At 40.6% G+C, this 11,105-nt stretch overlaps 1 long non-coding RNA gene across 2 annotated transcripts in view; it reads left to right on the forward strand.

Moving 5' to 3' along the window:
• LOC134731499 (uncharacterized) overlaps positions 1-9,241 on the forward strand; it is a 94,388-nt gene extending 85,147 nt beyond the window's left edge. For both annotated transcript variants that reach the window (XR_010113805.1, XR_010113806.1), the window contains exons 4-5: positions 5,896-5,994; positions 8,930-9,241. This is a non-coding gene — a long non-coding RNA (uncharacterized lncRNA). The remainder of the gene's footprint in view (positions 1-5,895; positions 5,995-8,929) is intronic.
• The last annotated feature ends 1,864 nt before the right edge of the window (positions 9,242-11,105 follow it).

The raw sequence follows: 11,105 nt of genomic DNA on the forward strand, positions 1-11,105 counted from the left end.
TAGTGGAAGGAGATTGAATCATGGGGACTGACTTTCCTCTTACTGTTGTGATAGTAGAATTCTCATAAGATCTGGTTGTTTGAAAGTGTGTAGCACCTCCACCTTCTTTCTTTCTCTCTCTCTCTGCCTCTCTCTCTCTCTCTCTGTCTCTCTCTTTCTCTCTCTACCTCCCCCTCTCCTGCCAGCCATGTGAAGACAGGCTTGCTTCCCCTTCACCTTCCTCCATGATGGTAAGTTTCCTGAGGCCTCCCCTGCCATGCCTCCTGTGCAGCCTACAGAACCGTGAGTCAATTAAACCTCTTTTCTTTGTAAATTACCCAGTCTCAGGTAGTTCTTTATAGCAGTGGGAGAATAAACTAATACAGAAAATTGGTACTGAGTAGTGAGGCATTGATATAAAAATACCTGAAAATGTCAAAGCAACTTTGGAACTGGGTAGTAGGCAGAGACTGGAAGAGTTTGGAGGGCTCAGAAGAAGACGGAAAGATGAAGGAAGGTTTTAAACTTCCTAGAGAATTGGATACTTGTGAAGAAAATGCTGATAGTGATATGGACAATGAAGTTCAGGCTGAGGAGCTCTCGGAGATTAGAAACTTATTGGGAACTGGAGTAAATGTCACTCTTCCTGTGCTTTAGCAAAAAGATTGGCATCATCATGTACCTACCCTAGAGATCCGTGGAACTTTGAACTTGAGCAAGATGATTTAGGGTATCTAATGGAAGAAATTTCTAAGCATCAAAGAAAGCAAGATGTGGCCTGCCTGCCTCTAACAGCATATTCTCATATGCATGCCCAAAGAGATTATCTGACACTGGAAGTTACATTTAAAAGGGAAGCAGGACATAAAAGTTTGAATAACTTGAGCCCGGCCATGTAGTAGAAAAGAAAAACTCATTTTCTGAGGAAGAATTCAAGCCAGCTGCAGAAATTTGCATAGATAAAGAAGAGCCAAATGTTAATAGCCAAGACAATGGGGAAAATGCCTTCAAGGTATTTCAGTGACCTTCAAGGTAGCCCCTTCTATCACAGACCTGGAGGTTTAGGAGAGAAAAATAATTTCATTGGCCAAGCCCAGGGCCCTACTGCTCTGTGAAGCCTTGGGACGTGGCACCCTGCATACCAGCCACTTCAGCCCCAGCCATGGCTAAAAGGGCCTCAGATACGTCTTGAGCTATTGTTTTAGAGGATGTTAGCCCCAGTGTGTTGTGACTTCCATGTAGTGTTGAGCCTGTGGGTTCTCAGAGTCCAAGAGTTGAGGCTTGGGAGCCTCTGCCTGGATTTCAGAGAATGTATAAAAATTCATGAATATCCAGGAAGAAGGCTGCTGCGAAGGTGGAACCCTTATGAAGAACCTCTGTTAGGGCAATGTGGAAGGGAAATGTGGGGTTTGAGTTCCTACACAGAGTTCCCACTGGGGCACTGCCTAGTGCTATGAGAAGAGGGCCATCATCCTCCAGACCCCAGAATGGTATATCCACTGAAGGCTTGTACTATGTGCCTGGAAAAGCTGCAGACACTCAATGTCAGCCAGTGAAAGCAGCCATGGGGGCGCTACCCTGTATAGCCACAGGGGTAGAGCTGCCCAAGACCCTGGGAGCCCACCTCTTGCATTAGTGTGGCCTTGATATGAAACATAGAGTCAAAAGAGATTATTTTGGAGCTTTGAAATTTATTGACTGCCTTTCTGGGTTTTGGACTTCTATGGGGCCTGTAGCCCCTTTGTTTGGGCCAATTTCTTCCTTTTGGAACAGAAGCATTTACTCAATACCTGTACCCATATTGTGTCTAGGAAGTAACTAACTTAGTTTTGATTTTATGGCTTATAGTTGGAAGGGACTTGCCTTGTCTCAGATGAGACTTTAGAATTGGACTTTTGAGCTAATGTTGTAATAAGTTAAGACTTTCAGGGACTGTTAGGAAGGCATAATTGTCTTTTGAAATGTGAGAAGAATGTGAGATTTGGAAGGGGCTGGGGCAGAGTGATATGGTTTGGCTCTGTGTCCCCACCCAAATCACACATCAAATTGTAGTTCCCACTGTTGGAGGAGGGGCCTGGTGGGAGGTGATTGAATCATGGAGGCTGACTTCTCTCTTGCTATTCTCATTATATGGTTCTCATGAGATCTAGTTGTTTGAAAGTGTGTAGCACCTTCCTCTTCTCTATTTCTTTCCCTCCCTCTCTCTCTCTCTCTCTCTGTCTCTCCTGCCAGCAATGTGAATATGTGCTTGCTTCCCCTTTGCCTTCCTCCATGATTGTAAGTTTCCTGAGGCCTCCACAGCCATGCTTTCTGTACAGCCTGTGGAACTGTAAGTCAATTAAGCCTCTTTTCTTTGTAAATTACCCAGTCTCTGGTAGTTCTTTAGTTCTTTATAGCAGTGTGAGAATGAGCTAATACACAAGAATACAGTCATAGCAAAGTTTCACTATTCTCACATTTCCTCAGTACTAATCAAATATACCCATGCTCTGCTCTTGGCCCTCTATGGGAAGGTGGGGTTTGCAGTGCCTTACATCATCTGGGGACCCAGGGCTGGAACTGCTCCCTCAGTGAATCACTGGGGATGGGATTGAGATAGATAGGGGGTCCATATGCTTAGGACAGTGGATGTAATTGGGCTGTACCAATGAGGAGTCTGTGTAAGGGAGGGAAGTTCTGTGTCTACAGAAAACAGAGGGAAGTTATATTACTACAGGTAGAAATTATGAGCCCCTGGGGATATCCAATGTCAATCTTCTTTTACTTAATTTGGGACATAACTGTCAAGTATGTTTTCCTTTATACTGGACATTATATTTTATATTATAATAACTATAATATAATATTATATTATATTATTATATATATATAATAATTATATATAATTATTATATTATAATTATTATATTATATTATTATATTATAATTATTATATTATTATAATTATTATAATATTATAATTATTATATTATAATCCCAACATTAACTTATAATGTTAAAGATGAAATCTCCTGCCAATCTAAAAAACTCCTCTATAAAAATGTAGAAAAGAAAGAAAATAATTTTCTTATTCAAAAGGCATTAAACCACACTGCAATGTGCACCACAGGTAGAGTCTAATGAGATTAAAAGGCAGAAATGAATCTGACCTCTTTAAAAAGCCAAGGAGTACAGCCTTTACACACATCTTCTCATGTTAAATGATAACTGGTCCTCACATAAGAAGGCCTAACAACATTGTTTTTTGATAACATTCTCTCATGGCTTCATCCCAAATTCACCTGGTAATTGGGTTAGCCATCTGTGCTAGTCAATCACCTGTATCACTAGGAAAAATGACATTTCTCCATGACAAGCAGGCAGTTGTAGCTTGGAGCAAGGGACCTAGGGAGATAGGAATTTTCCTTTTTTAATGTTTAGATTTCCAAAGAGCTGGCTCTTTTACCCTTAACAAAACACTCACATGTTGCAATTCTGGTAAGAGGCTTAGTTGGCTTTTAAAAATATTTACATGAATATCAAAGGGACTGAGGTAGGATTTACAGATACAATTTTTTCTCAAGGAAATAATCTAAGAAATGGGCAGAGAAGAAAAGTCTCTATCCTTGTTGGCAATAGAAAAAACTCAGTTTTAACAATTGACCCTTACAGAAGTCTAGAAACTTGAACATCAAGCAAACATGATTTCTAAACAGAAGGTATAAGAAATATAATTGCAGTTACATGATCTCCTTTATGAAGTGGATATTGACCTGATATTTTAATGATCAAATATAAGTGCTTACTTTGACTTATGCCAGAGTTTGCTATGAAATTAATCATATTTTTAAACCTCTAATACTTAACTTGCTGCTCAGTACTATAAGCCAGAGGTAAGTGTCATATTAGTCAGCCTTCATTCTCACCTGAGTGTAGATACTACCTATGAAAGCTAGAAAAAATTTCTGTTATTGCTAAAGTCAAAGATAAACAAAGTTGAACACTGGTTAAAATGTTGAGGATGGATTTATTATTAATCCAGTGTTGTAATAGGGAAGAGGTCCAGTATGGACTGAACTAAACTTTGATTCGTACAAGGTGACTCAGCATTTTAAGGGAGAACGGGCGAGAGGGAAAGGCTGAGCAGGGACTGAATGGAATCAGCAAAGTGGAAAATTACAAAAAACAAGAAGGAGCTGGTTGGCCAATGTGATTATTCCCTCTGGGTTTGCAAACTAGAGCTAATGGAGGTTGGGCTCCTGCCCTGACATGAGGATTCAAAGAATAGTGGCCTGTTTTCAGATCTTTAAACTATTTTACCATCTTTCAGTTAGAACCGTTTTGTCAGTGTTCAGGGAAATGAGACGAAGTACCCTATTTTCAGACATCTATGTTGATACATAATCAAGAGGTTAAAGGAAATAAACTAACGGTGCAGCACTTGGAAAAAGTTTGTCCTGACTCCCAGGGAGAGAAAGAAAAGGAGCTAGAGAGTCAGCAGTTGTTAAATGTGCTTAACCCAATTGAAACTGGTGCCACATTACTTAGTCAAGACAGAGAGGAACCACCACCCCTGGAGTATAAAGAGGCTGCAAACAAAGTCTCTCCCTCCTGAACTAGGCAAGGCACTAATTTTGGCTGGAGATCTACCAAGCTGGGGCAGGGCAATTTCCCCTCTGACAGTATCCCGTGGGAATTAATCAGCAAGGGACTTCAGCTCGATATTATTGGGCATACAGGCCTTTTCCCACATCTGATGTACTGAATTGGAAAACTTCCAATCCTTTCTACAGGGAAGATCCTCAGAAGATGACTGAATTGTTTACCACTATTTTTGCCAGCCATCACCCTACTGAGGCTAATGTGCAGGCCCTCCTAAATATTATGCTTACTGCAGACAAGAGAAAGTAAGCATTAGGCAAAGGAAAGGAGGAAGCATGGTGTCTTCATGAAAAAAGCCCAGATGATACCCCAGACCCTGATGAGATTCTACATGCTGACCCAAACTGGGTCCCAAGTGAGGTGGGTGGAGCCAGGACAAATCATCTGGAGTATTCTAAAGGGTGATAGGTCAGGGGTGCCAAGACCCAAAGGTCTGAAAAAAGTGCAGGAGCTTCAGCAGAAGCCGAACAAGGATTCCCTCAGAGTTCATGGATGTACCTATCAAACATATAGAAAGCATACAGACTTAGACCTGCAGGACCCTGAAAATGTCAGAATGATAAATATGACTTTTATAGAGCAAAATGCCCCAGAAATCAGAAAGAAGTTACAAAAGCTGGAGGGGGGCTATTTGGAATGAACACTTCTCAATTAATTGACATTGTGTTCAAGGCCTTATAATAGCAGAGAAGCCAAGGAAACCAAGACACTACTGGAGGCAGAGATACTCATAGCTGCCATGGGAGGAAACCTGAAGAGAAAGGAAGGTGGAAAGGGAAAGTAGAAAAAGATCAATGGGCTTACTGTAGGGTGACAGTGCATTGGAAGAAAGACTGCCCCAAGCTGAGTCAGGGGGAGCCCAAGTCACTTACAGCTGTTAAGTTTGGAAAAAATCCGAGGAGGACTGAGGGTGCCCAAGGTTCCCAAAGGCTCCAACCCTATCCAGCATTAGGATTTCACCACAGGAGATTCAGGTAAAATTGACAGTAGGGAAACAAAAATTAGACTTCTTAATCGATATGAGTGCTACTGATGTCCCAAAGTGTGGACTTTCTGACACCTCTGTCAATATGGTTGGGGTGAATGGAGAGCTAAAACTGAGGGGGAGCGGGGTTGTGACCCTTATCCTGCAAGGTGGGCAATGAGGTATTGATAATAGCTAATCAATTATTTTATGTGTGGGACTGCCCAACCTCCGTGCTTGGTAGAGATCTCTTGTGTAAGTTAGAGGCATTAATTGTCTTTGAACCAGAGAAACGTCCAATGTGCCTCCAGGTACCCCCAGAACCCAGACTGCAGCTACAGGCCCTCCTGATGACATCAAAAACTCCACAACTTGAAGTAGAGATGATTCCACCAGAAGTCCTCAGTAAGGTAAAGCCAGAAGTATGGGCTTCCGACCAACTGGGGTGGACAATTGATGTGAATCCCATAAAAGTCAGGCTAAAGGAAGGTACCCGACCTGATTAAAAGAAACAGTACCCCTAAAGAAAGAGGCTCTAGAAGGCATACAGCCAGTACTGGTTCAATTCTTTTGACATGGCTTAATAAGACTTTCTCAGACCTCATATAATACACCCATCCTGCCAGTAAAGAAGCCTCACTCACACAAGTACAGGTTTATGAAAGATCTAAGGGTGACCAATGATATTGTGGAAGACATCCACCCCACTGCGACCAATCCATACACTATGATTACTTCCTTGCCCAGAGACCATGAATGGTCTACAGTGTTAGATTTACAGGACACTTTCTTTTCTATACCAGTGGACCCAGAAAGTCAATTATTGTTCACTTTTGAGTGGACAGACCCTGAAACAGCTTGCATGATTTCTATACTGTTGGACAGTGCTTCCTCACGGGTTTAAAAATTCCCCAACTGTATTTGGGGAAGCAGTGGCTCAGGACATAAGAGACTTACAGTTGGAAAATGGGACACATCCACAATATGTGGATGATCTGCTAATCTTAAGCCCCTCAAGGCAGGAGTGTCAAGATAACACTGTACAGACTCTAAACCATTTGGCAGCCTGTGGGTACAAAGTCTTGAGCAAAAAGGCACAGATATGCAAACAAACCATAGAATGCTTAAGATTTCTATTACAGAGAGGAACCAGAGCCCTGGCAGAGGAGAGGACAAATGCAATTGCCTCTGCCGCAATGCCCAGAACCAGAAAGTAGCAGAGGGCCTTCCTGGAAATGGCAGGGTTTTGTAGAATTTGGATTCCCAATTAGGCACTGGCAGTAAAGCCACTATATGAACTGTTAAAAGGGGCCAACCACAACCACTTTGTATGGGAAGTAAAACACCAGACTGCATTTGAACAACTAAAGCATAAGTTAACATCTGCTCCAGCTTTGGGACTGCCAAATTATCGTAAACTCTTCCAACTTTATGTGCATGAGAGACTAGGTCTAGCACTTGGGGTCCCAATACAAAAATTTGCAACCAGTGGCTTATTTTTCAAAACAGCTTGATTCAGTGACAAAGGGCTGGCCCCCTTGTCTCAGCGCAGTAGCTGCCACCTGCCTGTTGCTCAAGGAAGCTAAGAGGATGACTTTAGGTCAGCCCATCACAATTTATGTGCCCCAAGTCCTGGAGTTATTAGAGCAGAAGGATGGCTACTGGCTAATGGTGGGCAGATTAGGCAAGTATCAGGCTATCCTCCTTGATGATCCTGAAGTAAACTACAGGCCACTGGAGCCTTAAACTCTGCCACTTAGTTGACACCTACTGGACAGCCAAAGGAACTAGTACACAACTGCCTAGTGGTTGTAGATCAAGAGTCTTCCAGTTGACCAGATCTGAAGGACACAGCCCTCCAGGGTGGAGACTGGATGCTCTTTGTGGACAGAAGCAGCCTAGTCACCAACAGAAGGAGGAATGCTGTCTAGGCTATAGTGAGTGACTCTCTCAGAGGTAATAGCGGCAAGAACTCTCCCAACAGGGACTTCTGTACAAAAGGCTGAGTAAATCGCCCTTATGAGAGCCTTGCAACTGACCAAAGGGAAGAGAACCAATATCTAAACTGATTCCAAATATTCTTTCATGATAGTCCATGCACACAGAGCTATTTGCAAGGAAAGGGGACTGCTAAAGGTGCATAATACTAAAATTAAATATGCAAAGCCATGTTGGAGCTATTGGAGGTGGTGACAACCCCAAGGGAAATAGCTGTTATGCGTTGTCCACGCCATCAGCACAGGAATTCCAATCTAGCTAGAGAGAACACTTTCACTGACTGCACAGCCAGGCACATAAGCAGCAGCAGTGCTGAGGTCCAGGCACCTCTAATTCCCCAAACAGATCTGACAGCTTTCAAATCCCAGTATCCTCTTGAGGATAAAAAGGCTCCCAAGGACAGAGGATGTATTCAAGATAAGAAAGATTGAAAAATAAATGATGAAGGCCTGGTTTGTGTGCCAACACACCTTGTTCACCCAATGCCAAAATATACTCATGATAGCATGCATTTTGGATGAGATGCCTCATTAACTTTCTTGCAAAAATATATAAAAGGAAAAGGCCTGAAGTCTCACTTGGAAAGTATAACACAACATTGCAACTTTGTGCTGAAAACGATCCCAGTAACCATAGCAGAGGACAGCCTGGACAATAGGAGAGAGGTTTTGCTTTGGAAAAATAAATTTCTAAATTGACTGGGGCATGTCTCAGGTATTTGGGGCTCACAATACCTAAATAAATTAAAAGCAGAAACCAAAACATGTTTTTGAAGCAATGTTATTATTCATGATAACCTTATTCATACTAATTCTATTCACAGTAATCAAAAGGTGAAAACGCAAGTGAGTATCAGCAAATGAAAGGATAAACAGCATGTAGTGTCTACACACAAAGGGATATTATTTAGTTTTAAAAAGGAAGGAAATTCAGATACGTGCAATAATATGGTTGAACCTTGAGGACATTTTACTAAGCTACATAAGCCAGACACAAAAGGACAAATACTGTATGACTCCAACTATGGGAGGTGCCTAGAATAATTAAATGCAAAGACAAGAAGAAGAATGGTGGTTGCCAGAGGATGAAATAAGGGGGAAATGGGAAATTGTTGTTTAATCAGTAGAGTTTTAGGTTGGGATGATTAAAATTGTAGTATATGTATACTGGTGATGCTTGCTCAATAAGGTGGATGGACTTAATGCCAGTAAACTATATGTTTCAAAATGGTTAAATGATGAATTGTATGTTATATGTATTTTACCACACTAAAGAAAGAAAAGGTTTAATGACAAATGACAAAGCCAGGATACATTGAAGATCTACACCCATTTCCTTCTTTCCTAGGCCCTGGAGAAATGCAGAGATGCAGGTTTAACGAAGTCCATACAGTTTCAATCACTAACTGTTGGAACTGATCCTCAGACAAGCCAAGACTCAAGTACAAGCCCACCTACAATTAGATGAGACCTTAGGGCCACTGGGGCCTTCTCTGACTTTGTGCTCTTCACACACTTCCTTACATTAGAATAATGTAATTGTTCAGTATGTTGTGCTTTAATTTTTTAAGAGAATGTCAAAGGCTAGCCATGACACTGTTACCTGTATTTCTTTTAATTTAACTTTTCCCTAAATATTAAATAATGTAATTATTCAGAATTAGTATCAGAATTGTTTCATAAATATTAAATAAGGTAATTGTTCAGAATTATAATTAAATAATGTAATTTAGGTCTACAAAACTTTTTTTATTTTCAATATTTTTAACTTTTAAGTTCAGGGGTGCACATGCAGGTTTTTTATACAGGTAAACTCATGCCGTGGGGGTTTGTTCTACAGATTATTTTGTTACCCAGGTATTAAGCCTAGTACTTGTTAGTTATTTTTCAAAATCCTCTTCCTTGTACCGATTTTGATAAATTGGTAAAGGCAACAGGCTGAATCGAGGTGCATTCAAAAAAGTGTAGGAAGAGAACAATTAGATACAGAAATGTAGAAAGTATTCAAAGAATGGGTTATGAATACACCTGACAATTGAGAAGTCCATGGAGAAAATAATGTAGTCAAATGACAATTTTCTTTGAGATGGCAGAAAAAACAGCATGCCCATACGCTCTTAGGAAGAATCTAGTAGAAAGAGAAAAATTGATATTGCAGGAGAGAGAGGATCAGAATTGCTGAATCATGTTTGCATTCATTCCCTATTTCTGCTATAAAAAAATTATCACAAATGTTGTGGCCTGAAACACCATAATTAATTTTCTCACAGTTCATCAATTATAAAACATCATAATTAATTTTCTCAAATTCCAATGAATTTGGAATCAGAATTCCAAAATCTGGTTCAACAGGCTAAAGTCAGGGTGTACACAGGGTTGCATTTCTTCTTGAGGGTCTAGGGGAAAATGCTATTCCTGGCCATTTCCAGGTTCCAGAGAATGTGTTCCTTGGCTCATGGCACTTATTCTATCTTGAAAGCCAACTGCATGGCATCTTAGGATCTCTGGCCTATGTGTCTTTCCTTACAAGTCTTCTTTGATTGTGGCCCTCCTGGATGCCACTTGTAAGGATTTTGAGATTACATTGCCTATCCAGATGATTCAGGAAACCCTTCTATCTTATGATCCTTAACATAATCACATCTGCAAAGTTTGTTTTGCCACATAAGGTAACATAGTCACAGGTTCCAAAGATAAAGACATGAGTTATTGGCAGGGCAGGGGGAGGGAGCATTATTGAGCCTACTGTACTAGCTTTGTGGAGAACTTGAAGCAAGTAAGTCTTAATTTTCTAGCCTTGATAATAGAGAGTACTATATCACCAGCCACTAGGTCCTGAAAAATCTAGATTTCATCTCAGATATAAAGAAATAAAAACCTGTTCCTTAGCTCTGATATCATGTATACCCTATCATGTGTCCCCTTCTAGATATAGTCCCTTTATTCCCTTAGTTTACAATTTCTCCCAGGATTTGTGGATATCTTTTTTCACTGTACATGCAGAGAACTCCAGCATTGCTGTTCTTTACATTCTCAACAACTGAAAGTTTCTACTCATATCTAGATTATACTTCAGGCAACTACTTCCATGCCATAACTTATACCGAAAAAGAAGTACTTACAACTGCTCTGTCAATGAACCTTTAACTTTAATACACTTCCTACTAATGAAGCCTCTTACTCTTCGATTTTCACTATACATCAGTTCATCAAGTTCTTGATTCATTAAGGGTTGCAGTCTTTGGGTCTGTCATCTTTCCTCTTTCCATTCTTTCAATCTCCACACAAGTTTACATATTCAGATTTGCTTACATAATAAAGTAAATTGAAATCCTCAGACTACACTCATTCTCTCTAAATTTCTCCTTTAGGTTTTCTGCTGGTTGGGGTCTCTTCTTGTACCTATTGATCTGTGCTTATAGCAACCAAACTTGATCAATGTGCTTATAGCCAGATCAAATTGCCCTGCTTGTGTTTTTGTAGACCATCATGCCAAAAGCTAAAATCCTACACCAGAGATTGTT

The sequence above is a fragment of the Symphalangus syndactylus genome, chromosome 10 (assembly GCF_028878055.3).
Source record: "Symphalangus syndactylus isolate Jambi chromosome 10, NHGRI_mSymSyn1-v2.1_pri, whole genome shotgun sequence".
NCBI lineage: Eukaryota > Metazoa > Chordata > Mammalia > Primates > Hylobatidae > Symphalangus > Symphalangus syndactylus.